The sequence below is a fragment of the Aegilops tauschii genome, chromosome 2 (genome assembly GCF_002575655.3).
Source record: "Aegilops tauschii subsp. strangulata cultivar AL8/78 chromosome 2, Aet v6.0, whole genome shotgun sequence".
Taxonomy (NCBI): Eukaryota; Viridiplantae; Streptophyta; class Magnoliopsida; order Poales; family Poaceae; genus Aegilops; species Aegilops tauschii.
In genome coordinates this window covers 469,469,853-469,477,305 of record NC_053036.3, presented here as the reverse complement: position 1 = coordinate 469,477,305, position 7,453 = coordinate 469,469,853, and positions in this window count along the sequence as shown.

The window sequence follows — 7,453 nt, the reverse complement described above, 5'->3', positions numbered from 1 at the left end:
GCAGCCTGCACCAAATTAACACACTAGCATTGCTATCATTGGCCAAGTCAGATAATAGGAAAGCAACATTGACACAACGAACGTTCAGGCAACTAGGCTACACCAAATTAACACAATATGGCACAGCTATCATCAGCCAGGTAAGGTAATACGAAAGCAACATTGACACAATGAATGAATGGGCAACCAGAGAAGCACTACAATTCAATAATGTGCATGATATTAGATAGTACACTCATGCAGCTCAGTATGCAAAACTACCAGGCAGTTTTCCTTACAAAAATCAACATTGGCGCCTTTAACATTTTGCTACAACTAATTTTAGATCAGATAAAGGTTAGATTCACGCTGATTAACAAAATACATGCTGATGTAAAAATATAGTGATATACAACAGGTACTTACAGCAGCATTGGAGCACAGAGAATTCCCGCAAGATATTTTCCTCGAATATGATCCCAATGGAGGAAGTCTTCTATCGTTTAACCTTATTTTCTAAAAGAGAGATGGGTAAGACACATGTAGAAAATATGATCGGAATGCTATAAAATTTCATGATGCAAGGATACGCACACGCTTCTTAGAATGGAGTTGACATTCTTTTGCTGGACTGGAGCGGACCAGTTCTTTGGCCACTGGAATCTGCTTATTATCAGTGGGAGTTGGGTTTCTCTGTGCTGGAGCAGTATCTATGAAAAATGGAGTTGGTTTATTATCTCCTGGCATTTGGATCTTTTGCAAAGACCTGGTTTGTAACCCTTCAGATTCTAACATAGCCGTCTTCCACTTGCATGCCTTATATAGAAGAATGGTGCTTCAATTATAAAACATGCTACAGCAGAGATGGAATAGGTACTGAAGAATAGAAAGGCCTGACATATTGACATGTATTCCCTCCATCCGGAAATAAATGGATGGGTCTAGGCGTATTTCAGTTCTAGATACATCCAGTTTTATCCATTTCTGCGACATGTAATCCGGACGGAGGGAGTATGATGTAAGAGCTAGGGATACGATAGGACAACACAGTAAAAAAACACTGGAAACCCACTGCAGAACCAAAGTATTCAAACCCACTGATATGAGATAGTACACTCATGCAGCTCCGGATGCAAAACTACCAGGCAGTTTTCCTTTAAAAAATCAACATTGTGGCCTTTAATCATACATTTTGCTACAACTAAATTTAGATCAGATAAAGGTTGGATTCACGCCGATTAACAAAATACATGCTGATGTAAAAATATAGTGATATACAACAGGTACTTACATCTGCATTGGAGCACAGAGAATTCCTGCAAGAATCTTTCCTCACATACGATACCAGAGTAGAAATTCTTCTATCTATTAAGCTTATTTTCTAAAAGAGAGATGGGTAAGAAACATGTAGAAAATATGATCAGCATGCTATAAAATTTCATTATGCAAGGATACGCACACGCTTCTTAGAATGGAGTTGACATGTTTTTGCTGGACTGGAGCGGACTAGTTCTTTGGCCACTGGAATCTGCTTATTATCAGTAGGAGTTGGGTTTCTCTGTGCTGGAGCAGTATCTATAAAAACTGGAGTTGGTTTATTATCTCCTGGCGTTTGGATCTTTTGCAAAGGCCTTGTTTGTAACCCTTCAGATTCTAACATAGTCGTCTTCCCCTTGCATGCCTTGTATAGAAGAATGGTGCTTTAATTATAAAACATGCTATAGCAGAGAGATGGAATAGGTACTGAAGAATAGAAAGGCATGACATATTGACATGTATTCCCTCCATCCGGAAAAAAATGGATGCGTCTAGGCATATTTCAGTTCTAGATACATCCTTTTTTATCCATTTCGGCAGCATGTAATCCGGAAGGAGGGAGTATGGTGTAAGAGCTAGGGATACGACAGGACAACACAGCAAAAAAACACTAGTTGAATGTAAAATTGTATGCTAGCGGAATACGTACAGAAAAAACTAAGGCAACATACACGTGTATGATTGGGAAACTAAGATGGCATTGCAACAGAGCACTAGAACAACACTTCAATGTAAAAAAAAACATGGTATGGTAGGCAGTTGAAGTGCATACTAATAAATAACAATGCATAAGATATTCAGAAGCATGATGTCCAAATTAAGCAGATGGCATTGCGATAGAGTAGAATGACAATACCTGAATTTGAAAACATGTTATCATGAATGGAATAGGTACTGAAAAACAGGAAGGCATGACATATTTACATGCATGATCAGCATGCTAAGCACATGGCATTGCAATAGGGTAGATACACTCCAGGACATTATATGCATGTTGTACCCATATCACAGGCCAAGTTAGAGCAAGGACCTTGTGGGTTGAAGAGGATTCATCATCTTTCTGCAAGTCTTCTGAAGAACTGCCTTTACATGGTCCATCATATTGGGTATCATTGACATCAAGTTTATTGGCCTTTACATTGCTCCGTGAGGTTCTTGTGGATATATCAGTGTGTGAAATTATATCTGACATGCATGGAAGACAACTAGTAGTTAGATTTATGTAATGAGTGCCTATAGGAGACGACATAAATAGTTGGACTAGGGTTAACTAGCAGCAACAGGTCTCAAAAACTAAAGGGAGAACACATATGAAAGCTACAGAATATGTATCGTTTGTACTCAAGATTAACTAGATGGCACACAAAAGTATTAAAGAACAACATAGGTAATACTAGAAGTGGTATAATACTATAATCACCAGCCTGTGGGATAGCATTGGCTGATGAATGATAACTATGGAACATCGTTACCTAAAGAACAAGTATCTTAGCTGAACTATGGAACAACGTTAACTCCTGAACAAGACCCGTAAGAGATCAGCATGAATATACAGTGAAATGAGATAATCTATTTTCCATGCTTAGATGAATAACAAAGCCATAAATGTTGCACACAAGTAAGATGAGGGTACAACCTATCTGGCCGCCATCCATAGGAGTGAGCATCATGCGCTGACTTGTCGATGGCCCTGCAGTTGTTGTTGCTGTCCATGTCGGGCACGCGCATTCGATGCAGGGAACTGTTGAGTGGGGACTATAGCTCCCTTCTGGTGTATGCTTCCCTTGTTGGAGCAGCTGCGGTGAGTCCGAAGATGGTGTGGCTGAAGATGCAGATAACGCATAATGTTAAGAATGACATATCTCTTTGATCTGAAGAAATACACTAAGAGATGAACAGCAAGGTACGAGAGTGGTCACACGTTTGTTGACTGAAGACTAAATTGGGGTCACATGATTTTATTTTATTTTGGTACTGTCCCATCTACGCCGGATGGCTTGATGGCCGTCTTGTGCCTCCTGGCTGACACTGTTCGGAATCTTCCCCGAAGAGCCAGCGACAAACGGCAGAGCAGCCTGCCTCCGCCGTTCGTGGCCCCGGCCAAAACCCCGGTCCCCGCCCCACCGCACTGCCGTGGTTGCACCGCCCCCGGGCCAATCCACAAAGACTCCCCGTCATCCAGATCCAGCGGCGGCAGTACCTTCATCCCACTCAACTCTAAGATAGCCATCTAAGCGCTGCTTCCGTGGCGAACTTGCGGCCCCGCACCCTTACGTTAGACACCAGCCAACCGGCAGCCTAGGAGCTCCGCCGCCTCGAGGGGTGCTGCTTCCCATTGGGAATCGATTGGCCCAGAATAAAAATTCAGACAACTGACGCCGAAATAAAGTGATTTGAGGTGAGGGTGCGACCTATCTGGCGGCGTGGTGAAGTAGGCAGGTCCAGCTGCCGAGTCGGTGAGGCCGGCGCGGTTGCGGTGGCGACCGATGGCTGGGAAACGGTGATGTCGTGACGGTCGACGGCTACGGGGAAGCAGCGCCGACACTCTGGATGGATCCGAAGTTGGAGCCGCTCCGGCGCCGTGAACAACAGCGGGGGTGAATTGGCTCCGGTATGTTTCACGCGGCCGTCGTCGAGGCAGCTCCAGCCGCACGGAGTAAGAGGCACACGACCTAGTGCACGACGGCAAATGGACAGCATCTCCGGCATTAGGGAGGAGGGCGGCTGTGAAATTGGTGCGGTGGGAGCGCCATGGAGGAGGGGATGAGGTTTCGCGGCTCGGGAGAAGGGAGCTTCCCGGGGAGAAGGTGATTTGGCGCCCACGAGGTATGAATGGGGGGGGGGGGGAATTGGGAGGGGAGTGGAACCATGTCATACGGACGCATTTGTCTGAAATGTGAGGGGGAGTTACAGTTCTACCCCTGCCTTTTGGGCTTCTTGGCTTGGGTCTGTGTACTGAGGGTCGGGGATAGTAGAGTAACTTTCCTTCTCCCCAAATAGTGGGCGGGAGCGATTTCGGGCGAGGAGGGCTTGTTTTGAAATATAGTGGGCGCGAGCGATTTCGGGCGAGGAGAGCGTGTTTTGAAATAGTGGGCGCGAGCTATTTCGTGCGAGGAGAGTGTGTTTTGCCGACCATGGTTTATGAATTATCCGGCACATGTCATTTCGGCCGAGGAGAAGGCGCGCTTGGATGAAGTTACGAACCTACCCTCGATGTACAACGGGCCAATTGATGCGTGTCCCACATAGGACGGTAATTTCGCGTCTCCCAATTATTTGCTCGGGCAAATTCCACCGAGCAGAGGATGTTTAATGGTTCGTTCAAATTTTGGGAGAATGAGCATCCACGTCTACCTTACCAAGTCGATTCGAATCAAATTTTGAAATATTAGCTTGCCACTTCTTTTTTAGATGGAGAGATGATGCTTGGGAGTAATGTGTTTTTACATGCTCGTTGCTAGCGATTTACTATATGAAAAATGGTTCACCCACTCAAAAATGCGAATCAAAACCAAAATAAAATATCTCGATTCAATGAAATAGCTCGTTCACTAGGTCAAAATAGTGAACTAAATCCAAAATTGAACACCTCAATCGAGTAGCATGTTGTACAGTATTATAGTACTCCATGAACATGTTGAAAGTCAAATTAATGAACTTGTTTGATATACACATATATCCGTTCATGTGTGGATTGCATACAACATGTTCTCCAATTTAAATATTTGAATGCAAGTTTATATCGAAACATGGTTTATATCAGTCTTTGATGCATAAAACGCGACCTCCCCCTCTCCCGGACTCCTGCTCTCAATCTCTCTCTCTCTCGCCGACAATCTTCAATTCTGTCGCACGCATCCGACACACAAACCTTGTTGGTCCCTCTCCCTTTCTCTCCATCTCTCTCTCTCTCTCTCTCTCTCTCTCTCTCTCTCTCTCTTTTTCTGTTTGTGTGTGGGGGGGGTCTTTCTAGTTCGCATGCATATATACTCCATCTATAGGTCTCTCTCGCACACTATGTATGATACTCTAGCTAGTCCAAGCTAGATATCTTGGGTGCACTCATCATACGCAAACAAATTCCTTGGCTCGTTGCCCGTAACTCTCTCGCGCACCACTCTGTCATCTCGGAGCTCTTCCCCCTCTCTCTCAAACTCTCCATCTACCTGGGTCACACATACACATGCATATCTCACTCGCACTCGATAGGCCCATCTAAAACTCTATCTCTCTCCCTCGTTCTCTCTCCACCTCACACGCACACACACACAATCTCATGCCTAGCTAGCCAAGTATGATGGTCTCTCACCCAATTGTAGGCACACGCAATCCCCCCTATATGTATATGACTAGCTAATCTTAGTCTCCATCACAAACATGTGCATGGTCTATCTCGATTTCTCTCGGGGCATCTTTCTATCGCGCATGCACCTCCCTCGATCTCCCACCCATATAGTCCCCTCACGATCTCGAGGGGATCTCTCTATCACAAACACACCCTCTCTCCCTCGCCATGCGTCCATGTCCTCCATGTGTCCCTCTCGACCTTTGTTCCTTGTTGGCCAGACCTCTATTGGACATGTGCTACAGGGGTGTCTCTCTCCATTAAAAACAATCACACACTAGCTATCTTCGTGTATCTCCTCGCCTCTCTTTTCTATCTCGGAGATGCATGCGGGAAATGTTCGCATACGAAACGAAAAAACACACGCTCTGTCTAATTTATCGTTTGTTTTCACTTTCTCTTTCACACACACTCTCTCTAATTTATCTTTTGTTGTCACTTTCTCTTTCACACACATACTCTTTTTGCACACTTACTCATTCTCCTTCACACGCACTTTATCTGTCTCGACTTAGGCACTCTCCTCGGTCCATAGCATATAGATTTATTGAAAAGTCAGACATCACAAAGTTTGACCATGTACGTGGAGAAAAACAATTACATCTAGAACGGCAAACATATACCAGTAGATTCACCATGAGATGTAGTTTTGTATGATGTATCTTTGGTATTGTAGATATAAATAACATTTGCGTAAACCTGATCAAAGTTTCCAAAGTTTGACTTCTAAAAAATTTACATGCACTGCATTATCGAGCGGACGGAATATCTCCTTCCCCCTCTCAGCTATCTGACGCACCACTCAGCCTTATCGGGGCTCCTCAATCTCTCTCAAACTTTATTGGTCAGTTTGGTTCGTGACCTGACCCTCATGCCTTGATGGCCAGTACTGCCTGGTGTGGACGTGAGATTTAAAATATTTTTGCCTAGCCAGGCTTGTTTGGTGCTGAAGCATTTGGTTCATGCCTGGGCCAGGCAAAGCATCAACGTCCCATCAATCACTCCATGCAGCAATTATTTATTGCTAATATCCATCCAGGCTGCTGTTAGCTTCATGGCCGCATGACGAGGCACGGCCAGGCGTTCGAAATCGGTCGCCTGGGCCAGGCTACTTGCAGTGTCTGGAGTCCAGCCAGGCTAATTAAAGTGCAAGGGAATCCAGGCCAGGCGGGCTTTCTTTTTCACAGGGTAGCAACCAAACAAGCATGCATGAAATCCAGGCACAACCCCAGGCCAGGCAAAAGATGCTCAGGACGCAAACCAAACTGACCTTATATCTCCCTGGTTCACACATACACATGTCTCGCTCGTGCTATACATATAGACCCATCCAACACTCTCCGCCCTTGTTCTCTCTCCATGTGACACGCACCCCCCTAAGTACCATAATCCCTCACTCCATCATAGGCGCAAGCACTCCCCCCTCCTAAGTATGATTATCTCTCACTAGCCATCAGGAACACACGTATTGTCTCCTTCCATCCGTATGTCTATCTCGATATCTCTCGGGGCATCTTCTATCGCGCACACACCTTGTCACTCGATCTCCCACCCATGTAGTCCCATCACGATCTCCAGGGATCTCTCTATGACAAACATACACTCTCTCCTCCCCATGTCTGCATTTTCTCCGTACGTCTCTCTCGACCTCTCTCCCTTGTTTGTCAGACCCCTCTTGGCCACGTGCTAGGGGTCTTGCTCTCTCGGTTCCAAACAACCACACACTATCTCCTCACCTTGCCTCCGTTGTCGAAGAAGCATGTGTGATATGTTTGCATAGGAGACACACGCTTTTTCTCTACTTTTATCGTG